General features: G+C 33.7%; 1 long non-coding RNA gene across 1 annotated transcript in view; it reads left to right on the forward strand.

Annotated features, from left to right (window-relative positions):
- The first annotated feature begins 1614 nt into the window (after positions 1-1614).
- The window catches only part of LOC112644214 (uncharacterized), a 43000-nt gene continuing 23016 nt past the window's right edge, over positions 1615-21598 (forward strand). Inside the window, exon 1 of the long non-coding RNA XR_003126223.3 lies at positions 1615-1872. This is a non-coding gene — a long non-coding RNA (uncharacterized LOC112644214). The remainder of the gene's footprint in view (positions 1873-21598) is intronic.

The following is a 21598-nucleotide window of genomic DNA, read 5'->3' on the forward strand; positions in this document are numbered from 1 at the left end:
CAATTGCAGCCCTATGTATCTTTTAAAGAAGGCTGTGATATTTCTTTTGTTTTTCTATTCCAAATCTGACATTTTCTTTCAAAGGAAGTTTGTATTGGCTCACTCTCACCTTGTTATTTAGAAACAGAGCTTCTGAGAACTACACTCCCCAGAGGGTGATAGATCAATGTGGGAGCTCACATTTGTTTGAATGTATGTCAGGTAATCATAGTACAGCCCCTGACTATTGACTGAGCAAAGAGAAAATGAGAAATTCTGGTATTTTCCATTGGAATCACAAATTCTAAGGATATTTCTGCAATAAAATGAAAAAGGTGAGTTTTTCTGCTTATGTTCAAAACACAACTTGTTAATCCATGATTCATATAAATAAATCGTGGTTTGGATGATCATTATACCTGAAAGGCTTTATTTAACATTGCACTACTTTATTTCTGTATTGCAATTTTCCCATGGGTAGCTAAAATTACTATTTAATATTGCTCATTTCTATGCTGCCAACTTCTCTAAATATGCATTACTTAAATATTTTGATATATACTAACGCTATTGCTTTCATGTTTATATATATCCCAAAATGGAAACCTAAAATGACTAATAATAGACCATAAAAAACATAGCAAAGTTATAAGACATGAGATTTTGTACTCTTTCTAATTCCCAAGGCCAAGTGTAAAGGCTCAATTATCAGTCAGTTGGTTTCCCTTTCATATGAAATAATTATTAATAATAGGGACAATTGGGTGGCTCAGTGGTTGAGCATCTGCCTTTGGCTCAGGGTATGATCCAGGGTCTGGGGATTGAGTCCCCCATCTGGCTTCCTGTGAGGAGCCCGCTTTTCCCTCATGTTATGTCTCTGTTTCTCTCTCTGTGTCTCTCATGAATAAATAAATAAAATCTTTTAAACAAATATTTAACTAAGACTTAAATAATCCTTTGTAACTTTTCAAATGTTTTCATATGAAGTATAATATTTTCATGATATCCCTTCATAGACAGTATCCTTTGCTCATTTTCCCCTTGGTTCCTTGAACCTCAGTGGGATTAAGTTACTTTTCCATGATGACACTTAGAAACAACCAACAGGTTTCCTTCTCTGGAACAGGTTTTCTTCTCTGCTAGCTGTGCCTGCACTCTTTCCCTAATAATACCTCTATGTTGCCTCTCTCCATCCCTCACCCCACAGCATCACTAGTTCCCATTTCTGAGCTTCTCTCCAATCAGCTGGACCATGATCACATCTCCTAGGCACAAGATCACATGTCCCGGGCACAAATGGGCCGATACATGGGCAAGTAAAGAGGAAATATCTCATAGCACTATTTTTTTTAGCAAGTCAGTAGCATCATCTTTGTGGATGGCCTCCCGCCTGCGTATTTGTTTCATGAGTGAAAGCATCTCTACAGCTTTTATGCAAAATGAAAGCATCATTATGAACACCAATTTAAATCAGAGTAGGCAGCGTAAATCTGTAAAAGACCAAAAGAAATTAATCACCTGTGGCAACTGTCATTTGAAGTTATCCTTCCCTCATTCCACCCCAGCTCATCCACATAAACACAAAGAGAGATCATATTGTTTACTGGTATCAAACTGCAGAATTTGGCTTGCCTCAGGCATTGCTCTAGCCCAGAATCCAAGCCGCCACAAATATCAATTTGGAATGCAGCTTCAGCTCTAGTGGAAAAGCTGTCACAGGCAAGTCTAAAATACTGAGAGTGCTGAGCTACTGACATTGCTAAAGATGATCATGAAGACATTTATCCAGCCTCTCCTACCTCCCCTTCGCCCAGCCCTTCAGAAGCTTATGTCAAGTGTGACAGGCTAGGTGATGAATGGGTAGAAAGTTGACAGGTGACGACAGGCGGCTGAGTAAGTGAAATCCTCTATCGTTAATTCTTGTGATTTTACCTTTCTGACACAATGAACTGATATTAGAATATGTGACTAAATAAACCACACTGAGAAAAGTCATTCACTAAAAATTAGAGTCCAGAACAGAAAGCCATGTTCTCTGTTCGGTCAGGCTGCTTGATTGCTGGACCTTTGGAATACACTACACAATCAAGTATACAGTATTTAGACTTAAGTGGGATGATTAGCTGTGCTGTTTTTCCCAGGAATATGTATCTGGCATACTTAGCTTAAAGTCATGAGTCAGAAAAATCCCATTTCTCATAAATCTCTTCTAGACTAGACTAAAACAGAAATCAGCTCATTGGAATTTTGATTAATGAGAAAAGGAGAAAGGTTTCAGGGTGAGTGCTTTGTTCTATTGATGTCCATGAAATGTTGGTGACTGCCTGACACATCCCAGTCCAAAGCAATTGAAAATCATTTTAACTTTGCTTTGTTTTGAGAGGCTTAGGGGTTATTGAATTGAGAGAAATTGGACTGAAACAAGTAATTTTTTTGACACAGGCCACTAAACAGCTCGGAGACCAAGAGCCTTAAGGCGCCAAGCAGGTCATTTAGTATAGAGTAGTGCCTTTCTCAGGGGGTGCTTTTTTATATAAGTATCCTGAGAAACAGAGGTCTTAGTGATCTTCCAAATTTCTTTATGTCTTTATACTTGCAATTAGCAATTAATAAGGCTTTTGCCTATACCTCTATCACAATTGGGATCAGTATGGACAGAGGAGAGGATAAAGTTGTAACCCTCATTGAAGTAGGGAAAAAAATTTATAATTCAAGTTCACCAACATAAATTTCTATTGTAGATAACGTATCATACTCTTTGAGGACCCAAAGGAATTACATTTGCCAGGATTTTTAAATATAGTAGTACTGGGGTAGAGACTAAAAACAATTCTTACATTTCTTTTCTACTTTTTAAATAGTTTTATGACTACAGTGTTTTATTTTATGCATTCTTTTATTTGAAAATTCTCATTCTATTGAAAAATATATTTCCATTGGTAAAATAAAAGTGCCCTAATAAAACCAATTTTCAATTCTTTTTCCTCTTTTTCCTGAAAAAATAGTATCATATTATGATACTATGACTTGCTTGCTGATTTCTTCTTGATTTAGGACATTTTATTTTTTATAATACCTTAAATAATTTATTGCAATTATATCCATAAGCTATATATGTTATGTTTCCTATTTTGGAGGCTCCTATAATGCTCCTTCTTGAAAAGTATATTTTGCAATATCTATAGTCCTTATAGATTTATACCCTTTTTTAGTTAAAAACTTTAATGTCAGTTATCTGTTTTTCTTATATTTATGTACCATCTTCTTGGAAAAACTATATTTTTATTATACATGCTCAAATAATTATTAATACTATATATTACAGTATATGTTATGATGGTAAGATATTTTATATATAGCTTTACAAACAAATTCAGTTGTAATCACTGGATTTTTGTTACTATTTTTTTTCTTTTATACCTAAATTTATCTTATGCTTATTTTAAAATTTATCTTTCTAAATTTTATTATTGCCAAATCCTCATTGTCCTACAACTGAGGCAAAGTAGAATTTAAAGCATTATTCCCAATTTATGCTTTCGTGTATCTTAGAGGAATTTTATGATTCTCTTTATTCTAGGGTCAAATCCTTACCCATGATGTCATAAACAGGTTCTAGATCTTTGAGTTTGGCCCAGAAAATTAATGACTCAGAACCTCAAGTTTCTTCTGGAAAATTAACTTAATTATCCATAGTGAGTCTTAAATAACATGAAATGTACCCAGTGCTTAAGAAATAGCATAGCAAGCCTTCACTAATGAGAAATTATTACTTTTCTTCTAGATTCTAGGAATGACTTACAGATTACAAAATGAATTGTCTCCTCTCAACTTAGTTTAAATAGTTTTATTGTGAACCAATTTTGTTTGGGGCATTCTGCACGCCACTGGTGATAGTAAGGAGAATCAAGAACTGTTTCTACTTTCAAGGAAATCTCAGACTATAAAAGAAAAAGAACACATTCTAATGGATAATAGCTCAATATGATGTGTATTTTATAAAAGCATGTAGCATACAGAAGTTTATAGGGGAAGGAGTGATTCACCACTTTGGGGGAGGGCAAAGTTGTAATAACAAGCTACTTATAATGAGCAAATTTGTCATTTGAGCAAGTTTGAGAGGAATGAATATTGTTTACTGGCTATCAAGGTGTGAAGAGGGGAAAAAATTGCAGGTGAAGTAACATCATATAGATAGCATATGTATAAAGCCATATAGTATGAAGATTTTATATGTAATAGCATCACAAATATTACAATAAAACTTAGTCAAATGTGTTGTATATATTTTAAATATTAACGAAGAAATTTATTTGGTTTATCATGCATTTATGTAAGCCTTTTAAGCATAGAGATATACATCCTGACAGTAAAAAATGTAAACTTCACAAAGAAAAGTATGAAGTATAAAATTAAGGTCACCTATCACCATCAAAATATTGATATCTATTAAGAATTTTTCAGGAAGCCTTCTAGAAGTACAGATATCCTGTATCAGGATTCACCACTAGGAGTTTGAGGAAAATTGTTCTTGGTTTTGTATGGGCAATATGGTAGTTTAAAATTTTAAAACTAAATTTGAATTCATTTAAGTGTGAAATTCATCCTACATCCTACCACTACTTCTTACTCTTTACTTAGCTACAGATATTACTAACACTTGCCTGGTCTTTGAAAGATATCTGTGGAATTATGATCCTTGAAGCAAACATGCAAGATTAGAATGTGAGCAGGTATGAATGTGTGTGTGTGTGTGTGTTGCATGTGTGTGTTTTATGTAAAGAATTGTGTTATGTTTCTGTATTCCACTTTGCTGCTTTTTAATATTATTTAATGAATATTTTTCATATAAGTAGATATAAATTTACATCATGCTTTTAAAATAATTATACAGTATCCCTTTTTAAGGGTATAACATTATTCATTTAACTGGTCCCTGACTAATAAGCATTGTTTTCTTTTATCTTGTTATTTCAACAATTTTGGAAGCAAGAGTCTGTATATATAAATTCAGGCATTTATACAAATGTATCTATAGATAAATGTATAGAAAGAGATTTAATTGGAAGTGTTTGGGATATTAACCATTTGCCCTTTCGATGTGTTTTAACAAATGGTAAAGAGAAACACAGAGGAAAGGGAAAATATAAAGAAAGCATTTATTAATGATGAGAAATGTGCCAAATTCCATACATTAGGGGTTCTTTGGGAAGCTATAGTGAAACACACAGCTGGACTCTGAAGCCAAATAGTCATCTCTCTCTACCCATTACTGTCTAGACTTCATACCACTCCATGAGAGAGTTTGGCCCTGCCAACCAGGACAAACAAGTAGCCAGATGCATGATTGCACATATCCCACCTGCCTTTTGACTCTGGCTCTAGGTGATGACCATATTTAAAGAGGAGATTTGAGTAAGCCAAGCTAGGCCTGCTGACAGACCAGGAAATAGGCAGGCCCTGGGTGAGATCTAGTCGAATATGCTTCTAAGGGAAAATATCTTATCCACTAATGGTGAGATCACGTGTTTCTTTTTTATGTGGATAGTAATCAATGATTGCTTTCAAAAAGCAATTGCTTATAGCAATTTAGGGTCAACTAAAAATCCTCAGCAATAGTTGGTATTACTTAATATTTACCAATCTAATGGGCAAAGGAGACTTCTCTAACTGTTTAGAATTGTACCACTTTAAATATCAATAAAGTTGAGGAGGATTTTTTCTGTAAATTTATTGACCACTTATATTTTTTACCTCTAAACTTTTATATACATAAGTACTCATTTTTAGGGAGTTAATATATATTAAAGCAGCCATAAAAAAGTGACATCTTGCCATTTGCAACAATTTGGATGGACCTAGAGGGTATCCTGCTAAGTAAGTCAAACAAAAACAAATATCATATGATTTCACTTACATGTGGAAAAACTAAAAACAAACAGTAACCAAACCAAACAACAACAACCACCACCACCCAAAATCAGGTTTATGAATTCAGAGAACTGATGATTGCCAGAGGTGAGGGGTAGGGGAATGGGCAAAATGGATGAAGGAGAATTGGATACACAAGATTCCAATTACAGAATGAATAAGTTATGGGAATAAAAAGTACAGAATAGGGAATATAGTCAATGATGCTGTAGCAGCGTTTCCAGGGACAGATAGCATATACACTTGGGGTGAGTCCAACATAATGTATAGGCTTGTTAAATCACTATATTGTATACTTGAAACTAGTGCAACATTGTGTGTCAACTATACTCGAATGAAAAAGAATAAGTGGGTCATCAAGAATAAAACACAGACTAGACAGATAATTGTATTAGGTCTTTAGTTTTCCTAGGAAACACTGACCAAAATGAAATGTCACTAAATATGCTATAGTGATAGGAATATTGGAGAAAAATGTCACATACTCTTTAGTTCATTGATATTGAGTAGAATCTTCAGATCTTTCTATATCTTTCAGTAAAATTGAATTTCATAAATATGGGTGTTTGGAAAAAAGGAATGAAATGGAGAAAGCTTCAAAAAATGTGTGCTCCATTTCAAATACTACTTATTATAAGGAAAACTATATTGTTTTCTGGCTACTCCATTTTACCAATGCTGTAATGAATAATCCAAAAATGTTCATCTTTATTAGACACTAAATTCCCATATAAACTTGGAGACCCTTCTTTTTAAAAAATATTAATTGACTTTTCTGGTTATTTTTCTGCCTATACCATGCTCTTTATAATAATGTAACTTTATACTTTATTTTATTACTAGTAATATCTTTTTGTTTTGGTTTTCCTCAGATCTTTATTTTTCCAGGTGAACTATCAGAATCATTTCTAAAGACAGTTGATAATAATTAAAGAAATTAAAGATCATTAACATTTTCACAGCACTGAAACTTCATATCCCAAAAAAGGTTATTTGTGTTTTGATTTTTTAAGGAAATCTTGTACATGTTTATCATTTTTTTAAAAAATGTAGGTTCTGTTACATTATTGTTTTCAGTATATTTCACAAAGAATAATAGAAGAAATGTGTTTCTATTTGCCTAATTTTGACTAAATTTGCAGTATCAATTTTTAACTATGTGTTCCTGAGCTTAGTTCTTGTCTCTCTCATGGTTGTATACGTTTTAAACACTAGTTTAGGCTTCAGTTTTTTGTTGGTGGTGGGATGACTTAAATTATCTTCTACGACTGGTTCTAGGTTACTTTTCCTTTATGCATCAGTGCTCTTAAAGTTACCATGAGTTTTATCATGAAGACCTCTAGAGATGTCACAATGGAAACGCCATGAACTTCCTTGACATATTCAAATAGCTCATTTTATTTCTTTATTCTGCATTCATTTAGAATGGATATCTTAGTCGTATTTTTACATTTTAGTCTCTATCTGCTGACAAAACGTTACATGAAATATTCAGGGTTACATTTAATATGTAAGTACTTTTCCAGAACTAATATGAAAGTACTCTTCCCGAACTCCAGGTAAGAAGATGGCTAATAAGCCATCCTACCTTTTTCCTTTCATCTTATATGATTTTACAATAAACTTCATTTCATTATCTTGTTCTTTCTATAAAATAACCTCTCCTGAGCTCATCCAGCAGTAAAAACAGGTCACTTGGGAAACAATTTGGGTGTCATATACTTTTAGAGACAATTATCTAAACTCCAAGGAAAAAAGTAATGTAATTTGACATATAAGATGAAGTTGGTACTATAGTGCATGGAAACAATAGCATTATCTAGTTTGGAGCCCAAAGCATATTCTGCACAAAGAATGCACACAGGGCTGGTAGCTATGCAACATCTCCAAGACTGTAGAAAAGTACACCGCCATCTTTTCTGAGGGGATTTGTGTAGTCAGCATGTACTGTCAGGTCATAAGCCAATCATGGGAGAGAAGGGAAGAAAAGCAGCCTCTGGAAAGGATATTGAAGATCTTTTACAGCTGGGTTAGCAAACAGGCCAACATTAGTGATCAAGCAAGCATGCTACTTGCAGAGTAGCATACATTTACTGTGTATCATAAACACATACACACAATTGTAGTTATCCAGTGGACTGGACTTCTTAAGCATTTAAAATTGTATACTGTTAAGATAACATTGACCACAAACCTTTAATAATCTGTTTTGTTTTGTATTCCAACAGGGCTTTGAGGCTATCCATTTTAGCCTGTTTCATGTTTTGAGATTATCTTTTAAAAGTTTTATCTTTTGCAATTTGCCATGATCTCCTTGAGAACATGGACCTGTGTAATTTCAGCACTTAGTGAGAGTCTGAAGTTGTAAAGCATTAACAGGAGGTCTTTTATTGAGAAAAGTCCTCTTCTTAAGGGAATGGCTTGAGCTGCAAATATCCTGTACCCTGGAAGATACCATGACACCTCCTAGGTAGAGTTGCCCTTCTTAGGTGTATGTAAAATTTATATACTTTCTAGGTATTAGAGATTTGGAAACTTAACTGTAATATTATTCTTTGCAGAAAATCCCCTTCACACTATGAATAACTTTCTAACTTTTTTGAACTCAATTGTGAAATTAAACACATACTAATTTTGTACTCTACCATGCTTCCAGATGAAGTTGAACAAAAAAAATATCAAAACTGATCACTAAACTGATGACTTTAGATGAGTGTAATTTTATGTAAATTCTAAAAGATTTGGTAATTAAGAATGAGTTTGATTTTAACTACATTCTTCATTTGCTCTTAATTGTTATAACAATTTAATTCCAAAAATGATAAAATGGCATCTTTCCCTGATACACCTGCAAGTTTTTAAAAATTTGTTCAAACTTTAGGCCAATTAAGAAATAAAGGGGGGAATACCAGACAAAAATCATGATGTATTTGAAGATTACATTTTCTGGCTCTAAAACACTGAGTTTATTTATTCCTGTAAAGTTATATCAATATCAAATTCATCTATTCAAATTTCTGATTTTGTATCAAATAGGAAAATTGCCCCCTCAAAGCAGGAAAAAATGTGGAGTCATATTGTTTTCAATTTATAAAATATATCTCAGTTGCCTATAGCAGATATTTATTATCGTAACAATTCCTATTAATATTAAAAATTTAAAGTGCTTTTTCAAACATCTCCTTTGATTCTGAAATCATATATCTGCAAGAAAGGTTTATTACCTCCATGTTAGAAATGAGGTAATTAAAACACCAAGAGTCAAGCTAATCAAGGAACCAGGGTTATTATATCAATTGATAATACAATCCCCTTTTTCTGCTGCTTTCTCCACTGTTCTCTGCTGTAATCTGCATGACATTTGAAATGTTAATTAAACTTTAAAATCTGCCAGACATACAAACAAATAAATATATATCCCACATTAGGAAGATACAATAGTTTATTTAAAAAGTAATAGATTGGGGTGCCTGGGTGGCTCAGCGGTTTGGCGCCTGTCTGGCCCAGGGCGTGATCTTTGAGACCCAGGGTGAAGTCCTGAGTCGGGCTCCCTGCATGGAACCTGCTTCTCCCTCTGCCTATGTCTCTGCCCCTCTCTGTGTGTCTCATGAATAAATAAATAAAATCTTAAAAAAATAAAAAAAAGTAATAGATTTTTGTAACAACTCTTATTAAATTATTTGAGACTAAGACCTAACATTAGACCATGAAAAAAGAATTGCGGAAGATGTTAAATAAGTATAAACAATAACAACTGTGCTAACTAGGGCTGTTACATAAACAACATTTAAAAGCTATTATATAAAATGAACTTTTGGCATTAAGGAAATGGCAAGAACCTTGGGCTTAAAAAATGTATAAAAAATAAGTGGGATACTTACGGACTAGATAGAGCCAATAGTTTTCCCTAAAATAACTAGGAAAACGTCATCAAATATCCTTTATCTCACATATTAATTTTATTTTAGAAAAATACATACTCTCTTAAATGATTAAAAAAAGACAAATAAAAAACATTTTATGATAAAAATGCAATGCAACTCATTAAGAGATAATTATCTCAATTAGAATATAATTTTAAAACATTCTTTAAGGGAGATCTTATTTCTTCTAAGAAAAATATTTTCATGATTTTTGCTTTTATTTCCCTTGCTCGGGAAGAAAACATATCTAGAACATATCTAGAAAAAAAGTTGTTATGGCTTATGTCAAAGAAGTTACTACCCGTGTTTTCTTCTAGGATTTTTATGGCTACAAGTCTCACATTTAGGTCTTTAATTAATTTTGAATTTATTTTTGTGGATGATGTAAGAAAGTGGTCTAGTTTCATTCTTCTGCATGTTGCTGTCCAGTTTTCCCAACACCATTTATTTTTCCCCCCATTGGATATTCTTTCTTGCTTTGTTGAGGGTTAATTGACCACATAATTGTAGGTTTATTTCCAGGTTTTCTATCCTGTTTCATCATTTTCTGTTCTGTGTCTATTTTTGTGCCAGTACCATACTGTTTTGATTACTACACCATTGTAATATAACTTAAAGTCTGGAATTGTCCAGCTTCGTTTTCTTTTTCAGATTGCTTTGGCTATTCAGGGTCTTTTCTGGTTTTATACAAATTTTAGGATGTTTAGTCTAGTTCCATAAAAAATGTTGTTGGTTTTTTATAGGGATTATATTAAATTAAATATGTAGATTGCTTTGGATAGTATGGATATTTTAACAATATTTGTTCTTCTAAACCATGAGCACGGAATGTCTTTGGTTTAGACATTTGGTTAGGTTTATCCTAGGTATCTTATTATTTTGGTGCAACTATAAATGAGATTGTTTTCTTAATTTCTCTTTCCGATGCTTCTTTGTGTATAAAAGTGAAACTAATGTAACAGTATATGTTTTCTAACTGGAATTAAAATAAAAACTTTAAAATTATATTTTTCATTATTTAACATTTTACTCCCCATAGGGGTATGTATATCTCAGTGGAGCTCATTGAAAGTCAATGAAAAATTTAAGAACATCCATGCCCTGAACCAAAGGCAGACACTCACCATTGAGCCACCCAGGCGTCCCAGAATTGCCTATTTTATTTATTTAAAGATTTTATTTATTTATTCATGACAGACACACACACACAGAATGAGAGAGAGGCAAAGACATAGGCAGAGGGAGAAGTAGGCTCGATGCAGGAACCCAAGTGGGATTCCATCCCAGGTCCCAGAATCATTCCCTGAGCCGAAAGCAGATGCTCAACCTATGAGCCACCCAGGCATCCCAAATTTTTAACTTGGAACTAGGAATTTTTTTAAATTTTTATTTATTTATTCATGAGAGACACAGAGAGAGGCGGAGAAAGGCAGAGGCAGGAGAAGCAGGCTCCATGCAGAGAGCCTGATCTGGGACTTGATCCCAGAACTCTGGGATCATGTCCTGAGCTGAAGGCAGATCTCAACCACTGAGCCACCCAGGCATCCCAAATTGCCTATTTTAAACATAGTTTTAAAGAAAATATTTTATTATTTAAATTTCAATTCAAACTTACAAAAAACTATAACAGGGAAAACAGATGAATAAATAAATACATAAAATTCAAAATTAAAGCATCTAGAAATAACCTGGTTCTATATTTTATTAACATCATTCTAAAATTTACTTTATGTATACATACAGATTTTTTTTAAAGATTTTATTGCTTATTCTTGAGAGACACACAGAGAAAGAGCAGAGACACAGGCAGAGGGAGAAGCAGGCTCTACACAGGGACCCCGATGTGGGATTCAATCCCTGGACTCCAGGATCACGCCCAGAGCCAAAGGCTGACACTCCACCACTGAGCCATCCAGGCGTCCCGCATACAGATTTTATAATAGTATCAGTTATACTATAATTCTATCTAATAAATATATGATTTATTTTTGTTTAATTAAACAAAAAACTGAATCTGAAGAGGATTAGAATGGCAAATATTAATGCTAATTAATGTTTTAGCTATGTCAAGAGATATAATTTTTAAAAGACCCTTTTAATATTAGCAAAACAGTTTCATTGTTTTAATGGTTTTCTTAATAAAGTTTTAATTACTTTTACAGAATTTATTGAGTGTTGCTGTAAGAAATAACATGATTGCTACTGTTATATTTTCTCTTCTTCCACTTATTTTCCCATTATTTTCCCATACATAACAGTAGATCCACATGCAATTGAAAGAAACAATACAGAGAAATCCCATGGATCCTTTTCCCAGATTCCCTCCATGGTAGCATTTTGAAAACCCATAGATGATAATACTGACATAGATAAAGGCAAGACACAGAACTTTTCTATCACCTGAATCTTCACAGGTTTTTGTGTGAACACAACTTTTCATTTCTCTGGATGAAAGACCAGCAATGCAATTGCCGGTTACATAGTGATTTCATATGTGGTTTATTAAGACATTGACAAACTGTTTTCAGAGTAGCAGACCATTTTATATTTCCACTGGCAATATATGAGTGGAAGAGTTTCTCCATATCCTCACAAGCATTTGGTGTTGTCATATTTTACTTGAGGAATTCTAGTAGACACATATTCATGCATAATTAAATATGCATTTGCCTAATGAATGATCATGTTGAATATCTTTTTATGTGCTCTTTGTCATCTATATATCCTCTGTAGTAAAAGGCTCTGTCATTTATTTTGCCTAGTCTATAACTGGTTGTCTGTTTTTTATTGTCAAGTTTTTGGAGTTCTTTCTTTAAATACCTTGATAGTAGTCTGGAGTCAGAGATATGGCTTGGAAATATTTTCTCTAAGGCCATAACTTGTCTTTTCACCTCTAAACAGCATCTTTATCAGTTAAAAGTATTTAATTTTCAGGATCCCTGGGTGGCTCAGGGGTTTAGCGCCTGTCTTTGGCCCAGGGCTCGATTCTGGAGTCTCGGGATCGAGTCCCACGACCGGCTCCCTGCATGGAGCCCGCTTCTCCCTCTGCCTGTGTCTCTCATGAATAAATAAATAAATCTTTTTTAAAAAAGTATTTAATTTTAATTATATCCAACTTATCATTTTTTCCTTATATGGGTTACAATTTTGGTATCAATTTATATTTTCGTCTAGATATAGATCATGATTATTTTCCCCTATAGTTTTTTTTCTAAAAGTTCTCTATTTTTACATTTTACATTTAAGTGTGATCTATTTTGAGTTAATTTTTGTATAAGGTTGAGATTTATTTTATTTTTCCTACAAATGTCCAATTTTTCCAACACTATTGAAAAACCTATTCTTCCATTGGATTTCTTTATTACCTTCATGAAAAAATCAGCCAGACATATTTATTTCAATCTATTTCAGGGTTCTCTCATGTTCCACTGATCTGTGTCTACCATTGAACCAGTACCATATAGTTCTGCCTACTGCAACTGAATAATAAAAGTTGAAACTTGGAAGATTTATTTCTCTCATTTTATTTTTTTTCCAAAATTGCTTAAAAATTGAATTCCTTTAGTTTTCAATTAAAAATTTTGAATTATCGGGCAGCCTGGGTGGCTCAGCGGTTTGGTGTTGCCTTCAGCCCAGGGTGAGATCCTGGAGACTCTGGATCCAGTCCCATGTCCGGCTCCCTGCATGGGGCCTGCTTCTCCCTCTGCCTGTGCCTCTGCCTCCCTCTCTCTCTGTGTCTCTCATAAATAAATAAAAATCTTTCAAAACTTTTGTTTTGAATTATCTTCTCTATAACTACAAAATGTTGGAATTTTCCTGGGTATGGTATTAAATCTGTGCATCAATTGGGAGGAATTGGCATGTTTATTATGCTGAGCTCCTGATCCAAAAACACGGTATGTTTCTCTATTTATTTTGATATTCTATTTATTTTATCAGCATTTTTTTATTGCCCAAATAATTCCACCTTTGGCCACTGGGGGCTCTTCTGGTTGATTCCTTGTCCCTTTGATTTAGCCTCTTGGTGTGTGTGTGTGTGTGTATGTGTGTGTGTGTGTGTGTGTGTGTGTACAGGCTTGCACATGCATATGTGTATTTAAACTTCCTTACTTTTTTTTTAAGTTTCCTTTTTTTTTTAAATAATCTCTACATCCAAGGTGGGCCTCAAATTTATGACCCTGAGTTCAAGAGTTACATAGTCTTCTCACTGAGCCAGCCAGGAGCCCCTAATTTTCTTACTTTTAGACACTACACCTGGCCATCTTGTACATGTCCTGCTCCAGACCTGCAGTCAGCCATCTGTCCAAGAATCCTTGGTTCCTTCAACTGGAGAATGGTATTAATAATCAATATCAAGTTACTAGGTATGCTCATGGCTACTGGGTCTTGTTGCCTCTCTGCCTGTTCAGTTGACAGAGTAAGGAAATATACATGTATATATTTACCCATGTATATACACATAAGCTAAAAATTTCTGTATTCATTCATCTATATTTATATTAAAATAAACTAGACTCCCACCAATTTCTGCACTCTTCTCCATTAAACTACAGGGATCATTTTAGCCTTCTGCTTTGCTTCCTTGGTAATCTTCCACACCAAATGAAAAACCTGGTTTCAGTCTTCCGCCATCTGTTTATGTATTGTTCAACTCCAGTTAACAAACAATGGTTTCAAAATTGCCAACCCATACCCTTATAAGACACAACTTTATTACTGGTTCTTATTCATAGTTCTCTTTATCTTTAATCTTATGTTAACCCATCATTTCCAAAATTACTTAGGTCAACTGAATTTTCCCCTAGCCCCCCTCAGCAAGTTGTTTCATACATTTGTGGTAGATCGATGTCTTTTGTCACAATCTGAATTCTACTCATGGATCTCCTTACTTCTAGCCTGTATTTTACAGCAGAGCCTTCTGGCAAGCGTCAGAGAGAGGTAAAAATCTGTTTGATATTGAAATTGCAGTGCTATAGTTAATTTATTACAGTTACTGGTGATATCAGAATGAAGGAACATATAATTTCCTGTTGAAGTATAATACATAACTTTTATATAAAGACTTGGTAAAGCTTTACACTAAGGTTGAGGGTATTATGGACAGTGAGGTCCTTCTCATAAAACACACAATCTCTGAAATATTGGTATTAGCACTATTTTTCCTGTACAAACTTAATCTTGGGAAGACCGAAATTGAGCATCTCTTTGAGTTGACAACTCTTCCCATACAAATATTAACATGGTGCTGAGCTAATTTAGAAATATGAAGCATACAAAACAAATCTATTTCTACCATCTTTATTTTTATAAAATGAAATATTAAAACTTTTTTTTATTTTCTAGGAGCTCTTGTTACATCTCTAAGATAGTTTTAGAGGTAAAAGAAATCATGAATATGTTTTCTTTATTCTATTTTATTTTTTTGATCCTGTTACTGACAAGGTAAAATCAAAAGAGTGGGATCTTGCTCCAAAAGCAAAGGCAACAAAAGTAAAGAGGGACTACATCAAACTCAGAAGTTTCTGCACAGCAAAGGATATTATAAACAAAATGAAAAGTCAACCTACTGAATGGGAAATTATATCTGCAAATAAGGTAGTATCTGATAAGCACTTACCATCCATAATATATAAAGAATCAATACAGCAAAATAGCATAAAAACAAATGATCTGATTAGAAAATGGGCAGAGGAACTGAAAAGACAATTTCCCAAAGAAGACATAGAGATGACCAATAGGTACAGGAAAAAATGCTGAACATCACTAATCATCAGGGAAACACTAATCAAAACCACAATGAGATATCATCTCACATCTCTTAGTATGGCTAGTATCAAAAAGACAAGAAATCGCAAGTGTTGGCAAGGATGTATTGAAAAAGAATACCTTTGTGCACTGTCGAGCATGTAGATGGTACAACCACTATGGAAAACAGTATGGGCTTTCCTCAAAAAATTAAAAATAGAATTTCCGTATTATCCAGGAGTTGTTCTGGGTATTTATCTAAAGAAAATAAAAACACTAATTTGAAAAGATATATACATTCTTATGTTCATTGCAGCATTATTTACAATAGCCAAAATATGGAAACACCTAAGTGTCCATCAGTGGATGAATGGATAAAGAAGAAGTGAGGGATATTATATATATATAATATATACATATATATAATGGTATACTATATATATATAATGGTATATATACACACATATATATATATAATGGTATACTACTCAGCCATAAAAAAGAATGAAACCTGGCCATTTGCAATAATATTAATGGAACTTGAAGGAATTATGCTAAGTGAAATATATCAGGTATAGACAAATATAGTATGATTTCACTTATATGTTGAATCTAAAAAAAATGTAACAAACTATGAGCAAAAAACAAGCTCAAAGATAGAAAACAGACTGGTGGTTGCCAAGGCAGGGCAAGGCAAATGGGAGAAAGGGGTGAAAAATTATAAACTTCAAGTTATAAGTAAATCATGAGGATGTAATGCACAGCATGATGACTACAGTCAATAACACTGTATTGCATATTTGAAAGTTGGTAAGAGAGCAGATCTTAAAAGTCTATCACAAGGAAAAAAAGAGAAACATTTAAGTAACTATATATTATGAAATAAAGAGGAATTGACAGGAGATTTGATTGATTGCTTAAAATATGCTCATGGAGGGAAGCCTGGGTGGCTCAATCGTTGAGTGTCTGCCTTTGCTCAGGGCGTGTCCTGGGATCCGGGATCAAGTCCCACATGGGGGTCCTTGCAGGGCCTGTTTCTCCCTCTTCCTGTGTCTCTGCCTCTGTGTGTGTGTGTGTGTGTGTGTGTCATGAATAAATAAATATAATCTTTAAAAAAAATAAAATATGCTCATGGACACATGAGAAATAGTTACTTGCATTTCAATTTAATCAAAGTGACAATATTTTAAAGTGAAAAAAGGATTAACACAAGTGAGGAGCCTTTTTAAAATTATTTTATAATGTTTTAAAAAATTATTGTTATATTTTGAAATAATCAAGCACTGCTATTTAGCCACCACAAAACAAAGAAATCATTCAGGTGAGATTTGTTATCTCTTTGATAGTCATATATTAGTTAGGATTTAGGGAATACTTTTCATGGGACTCCTGGGTGGCTCAGTGGTTTAGCATCTGCCTTCAGCCCGGGGGATGATCCGGAGTCCCAGGATTGATTCCCACATCGAGCTCACTGCTTGGAGCCTGCTTCTTTCTCTGCCTTTGTCTCTGCCTCTCTCTCTGAGTCTCATAGGAATAAATAAGTAAAATCTTTCTTTTTTTAAAGGAATACTTTTCATTAGCCCATGTTGAGATTTCTAAGACCAATTTACTATTCTAATAAGAAAAAAGACAAATTCTATGTAGATATCAACATAGTGCCTTCCAGTAAATATTTCATGTTTCTCTCTCCAATTTTACACAATTATCTTGTCAATAAGCCCCAAAGTAGGACATGTTAAAAAAATTAAACCTATTTCTTAACTTTTTTACAGACTTACCCATTACAAATAAGAAAAATGAAATTACATTTACCCAAACCCTGTACAACTTGAAAAAATATTCAGGTTTTGTCCTTTGCTATGCTTTCTCATATTTTAGATAAATTGATACTATTTGGGCACAAACTTTCCCTCCTTTTCCTTGAAAAATAAACTCAGTTATCATATATAAATAGTTGTATTTTGATATCACCATTGCTTCTAGAATAGCCTCAATCACTATTACTTGTAAATTTTAATAAAGTAACTTTCAACTTCTATTTGAGGGACAAAATGGTATAAACTGTCGTATGTAGGATTTTAGCAGGCTAGAGAATATTACAATAGAGGTGAAACTTTTGTCAGTCACGTCCATCCTTTTTATAACTTCTTAAAGTGTCAAAAAATATGTCAGTTTAGCACACGTCTCAGTTATAGCCTTCTATAGCATATAAAAATAAGAAGCAAACATGTATGAACTTTTGTCTGCATTTATTTTTGTAAATAGTTTTATTTAACATAGTCATACTTGTTCATTTCGCCTTGACTGTGCCTGTTTTTGCATCACTACTCATATTTAAGTAATTGCAAAAGAGACCCTATCTTCTGCAAAGCAATACATATTTACTATCTGGCCCTTTATGGAAAAAGTTTGCCAACTCTTCATTTAGGCATCGGAGGATTTTAAATGTGTTGATTCAATTATCCTAAGGTTTTTACACCATTACCTATGAATCTTAGAAATTATTTTCAAGAAATGCACGGTCAGTTCTGTTCCAACACTTGTTCTAAAAACATGGACTTGTTCCAACGCATTTGATATATTAGGGGACAATTTGAGCATACTGCAAATTTTGCTTTTGTTTCTGCACAATTTATTCTCCAAGAAACACTACTTGAAAACAGAAAAAAAGAAAAAAAAAAAAAAAAAAAAGCTGTACCCAGCTGAGCTGACCTGCATAGGAATACACGAAATACATATACACATGCCTCAAACATCTCCCAACTATTTCTGTTTACTGTGGTGTTGTGAGCCACACTTCCCCAGCTGGTGTTACAACTTCCCATCAGATTTCACATAATCCTCCTTCTACCGATTCATGCTAATCACAAACTGCAATCCCTTTCACACCCTCTTCCCCAAGCAAACTTCTGGTCCTTTCAAGGAAAAAGTGCCAAAATAATTGTAATATTTATGTATCTGTTAATCATTCCTTATGTGAAAAACAGTACATTATTTTAATACGTTTTTATTCTGTGTATGTGTGACTGTGTGCCTGTTACTAACAAAGTTTCTGAATGTTGTAGTCTTAACTTTATCTTTTCTCATATGCCTTGTGGTTTTTATTGTGTGATTTCTGCACAACAGAGTAATTTTAGAAATACATATTTTCCAGTATAGCAAACTGGCTGTTCTATACCTCTGTTTCTTTATCTATGCATCCATCCACCATCTATCTGATTTCTCACAGAGAATTCAAAGTTTTGTTTTTGTAGTTTTAAGATTTTATTTATTTATTCATGAGAGACACAGAGAGAGAGAGAGAGAGGTAGAGACACAGGCAGAGGGAGAAGTAGGCTCCATGCAGGGAGCCCGACATGGGACTCAATCTGGAGTCTCAGGATCACTCCCTGGACTGAAGGCGGCACTAAACTGCTGAGCCACCCGGGCAGCCCGAGAATTCAAAGTTTAACAAGTACTTTAATCAAAGAATGTATCATACAATGGATTCGCATAATGTTCAAATTAATGACTCTTCGGGGATCCCTGGGTGGCTCAGCGGTTTGGCGCCTGCCTTGGGCCTGGGGCGTGATCCTGGAGTCCAGGGATCAAGTCCTGCATCGGGCTGCCTGCATTGAGCCTGCTTCTCCCTCTGCCTCTCTCTTTCTCTCATGAATAAATAAATAAAATCTTTAAAAAAAAATGACTCTTCAGTACTGCTATTTTTTCAATAATATTCATGATTGTTATATTAAAGGCACATTTCAAAGTAAATACATATATTTTTAGATTTGTTTATTGGAGCACCTGGTGGCTCAGTTGATTAAGTATCTGCCTCTGGCACAGATCATGATCCCAGATCCTGGGATCAAGCCCCACATCTGCTTCTCCCTTTCCTCCCTACTCATGCTATCTCTCTCTTTCTCTCTCTCTCTCTCTCTCTCTCTCGAGAGAGAGAGAGAGAGAGAGAGAGAATGCAAGTGATTGAGGGTGGGTAGAGGGATAAGGAGTGAGCAAATCTTAAGTAGACTCCATGCTGAGTGTGGAGCCCAACATGGGGCTTGATCTCATGACCTGGAAATTATGACTTGAGCAAAAACCAAGAGTCTGATGCTTAACCAACTGAGCTACCCAGGTGCTCCTGAAGGTAAATATTTTTAAAATTTCCTATTAGACTAAAACTTTTAGAATTTATGGATTTTTTAAGGAAATTCTCAATGTTGGATATTCCAAATTTTTTGAAGCACCAGTTTGGAACAAATATGTCTCCAATTTCTTCAAGTAGCAATGTTTTAATCGACATGTTTTTAAGCATGGTCATCTGTCTAGTTGTACCATTGTGAAGATATAAAATCAGCTTTCCTATGAATTATATCATGGAAGCCTACTGTAGGTAATCTTCAGTATCCTGAGAAGAGTGTCTAAAAAAGTCTGAACTTTGAGATTTTGCACACTTGTCAAATTCAAAGGAAAAAAGTACAGAATATTTTTGTTAAAATATTTTTAACGTGAGCTAACTTTGTATTAAATTAATTAATGAAACATGTTTCCCTTAGTGCACAGCATGTTTAAACTGATTAGTTAATTGGTTGTCTCTTTTTTATTCTGATTACAAATCAAAAAAGAAAAAAAAAGCCAGGTTTCTTATCAGCATTCATTTTATTTTGTGTTCAGTGAATGCTTTTAAAGAATTAAAAACCATAAATACATCTACATTCTCAATCACCTTAGTACTTTATATAGATAAATTATTATTAGAACTAGAGGTGTTAGCTGACCTGACAAGCATTATAGTAGGTGGAGTTAATTTTCTGATTCTGTGGAAAGAAACTTTTAAGTTTGGTAATTTTTCAACTGATTGAAGAATATGGAAACAAACTTCAGATTAAATATATAGTGTTGCTTAGTGAAAGCAGAATTCTTACTAACTACTCTTCAGAGGTGACTGATTTGTGTGTATATGTGTGTATATGTACACTTAGTTAAAAAGAAAAAATTGGGCTTCAATCAATTCTGTTGTGTATTTCCTGGAGTTCCAAAAACCATAGGTTCTAATAGTGTAAAAAATAAGAAGGTGTCTTTATTCAACTTACAACCCATAATTTAAAACAATGAATAGACAATTGTGTCAAATATCAGATTTTAAAAATGTACTCTGTTGAGCCCTGGGGTGGCTCAGTGGTTGAGCATTTGCCTTTGGCTCAGGTCATGATCCCTGGGTCCTGGAATGCAGTCCTGCTTCTCCCTCTGCCTATGTCTCTGCCTCTCTCTCTGTCTCTCATGAATAAATAAATAAATAAAATATTAATTTTTTTTGCTATGTCTAAAACCATATAGTGTTTCCTTTGAGTATTCTAGGTTCATGAAAAACACAAGTGGTTCTGAGTTTTTAATCAAGTAGCTTTTAATCACGTTACTTGTATAATGGAGTCAATGAAAGCTCAGAATTTATTAGAATGTAGTGATTTTATTTTGCTTTCCCTCAAAAAAATTATGCTTTTGATTGTTGCAGGGATTAGATTATTAAGTCTAATATTTATTATAACAAATATAATATTTTGAAAAGTAAACACTATTCTTTTAGGTTTAACTTCTCAACAAACTTAATAATATCAAATTAAAAATAAAATAAAGTGATGTTTGTTTCATATGCTTCATATTCCAGATTTCCTTTCAACTACACTTTTAACATTTTGTTTGTTTGTTTGGGGTTTTGTTGGTAAAGTCCAAAATTAAGAAAAATCTTAAAATTGTTAAATGTATGTGTGCTTACTCTCTCTAGTGAATACTGTAAAAAAAAGTAAAACCTCTGTTCGAGTATTGTGATATGCAAGATATTTTGCATTGTTTACCCTCATAAATGTTAATACAAACAAACAGGAAAGGATATTTGGCTAAACGGTATAGATAGTTATCACATTCTATTTTCAAAATAGAAACTTTTAAACTGAGAGTCAAGCTCATATTAGTGTTCTTAGACAACTAATTTGTAAATGGCAAAATTTATAAAAGGAAATCAAATTTTTGAATAAGAGATACAT

This window comes from Canis lupus, chromosome 1 (genome assembly GCF_003254725.2).
Source record: "Canis lupus dingo isolate Sandy chromosome 1, ASM325472v2, whole genome shotgun sequence".
Lineage (NCBI taxonomy): Eukaryota > Metazoa > Chordata > Mammalia > Carnivora > Canidae > Canis > Canis lupus.